Source organism: Octopus bimaculoides, chromosome 29 (genome assembly GCF_001194135.2).
Source record: "Octopus bimaculoides isolate UCB-OBI-ISO-001 chromosome 29, ASM119413v2, whole genome shotgun sequence".
Lineage (NCBI taxonomy): Eukaryota > Metazoa > Mollusca > Cephalopoda > Octopoda > Octopodidae > Octopus > Octopus bimaculoides.
In genome coordinates this window covers 90,996-92,524 of record NC_069009.1, presented here as the reverse complement: position 1 = coordinate 92,524, position 1,529 = coordinate 90,996, and positions in this window count along the sequence as shown.

Sequence of the window (1,529 nt, the reverse complement as noted above, 5' to 3'; positions counted from 1 at the left end):
ATCCTAGATGTCAATGGAATTATAATAGAAGACTAACACTAACTTTACCTTTCATTGTAGTGGGGTGGATAAAATAAAGTAGCAGTGAAATACTGGAGTAGATTTAATATTCCTATAAAACATCCAAGATGTCAATGGAATTATAATAGAAGACTGACACTAACTTTACCTTTCATTGTTGTGGGGTGGATAAAATAAAGTAGCAGTGAAATACTGGGGTAGATTTAATATTCCTATAAAACATCCAAGATGTCAATGGAATTATAATAGACTAACACTAACTTTACCTTTCATTGTTGTGGGGTGGGTAAAATAAAATAGCACCGAAATACTGGGGCAGAATTTATCCCTTTAGCATTCAAATCATTCTGTCGAATGCAATGGTTTTTTATTCACATTGATCATCGTTTAATGTCCACTTTCCATGCTGGCATGGATTGGACGGTTTGACTGAGGACTGGCAAGCCAGGATGCTGCACCAGGCTCCAATCTGATCTGGCAAGGTTTCTACAGCTGGATGCCCTTCCTGACGCCAACCACTAAATGCTTAGTAACATTTCATCCATCTTTACGTTTTGAGTTCAAATTCTGCCAAGTTTGATTTTGCCTTCGTCCATTCAGGGTCTATATAATTGAATAGCCCCAGCTCCTACCAAATTTCAGGTCTTGTGCCTGTAGTAGAAAGGATTATAATAAGGGTGGGTGAGGGTAGCTGGAAAGAAGGTAGATGTGGTAGTGATGAGATGCCAGAGCACCTCACAATGCAAGTATAGGAGAGGATACAGAAAGTGGATCGGAGGGTGACAGGGACACAGGGTGAGATGGCAGGTATAGAGGTGAACAAGGGTGGATTTGGAGTATGGAGATAGAACATGGTGGGAGAGAGACATGTGGTTCAAGAAGGAAAATAGCTCAGGAAAATCGTGGCCATCCATACATACAGGCATGCCCTCTACATCCCTGTCAGCCAAGAGACCCTAGTCATGCAGACATGTGGGTGCCAGTGCCACATTAAAAGCACCCCATATATTCGTCCCATATGCTTACAACCTATCTTATTCTTCCATCCTCTTATGTTTCCATCTATCAAATGCCATGTAAAACATACCCAGCACACTCTTTTACTCTTTTACTTGTTTCAGTCATTTGACTGTGGCCATGCTGGAGCACCGCCTTTAGTAGAGCAAATCGACCCCGGGACTTATTCTTTGGAAGCCTAGTACTTATTCTATCGGTCTCTTTTTGCCGAACCGCTAAGTGACGGGGACGTAAACACACCAGCATCGGTTGTCAGGCGATGTTGGGGGGACAAACACAGACACACAAACACACATACATATATATATATGCATATATATGATGGGCTTCTTTCAGTTTCCGTCTTCCAAATCCACTCACAAGGCTTTGGTCGGCCCGAGGCTATAGTAGAAGACACTTGCCCAAGGTGCCACGCAGTGGGACTGAACCCGGAACCATGTGGTTGGTAAGCAAGCTACTTACCACACAGCCACTCCTGCGCCTGTGTAAAG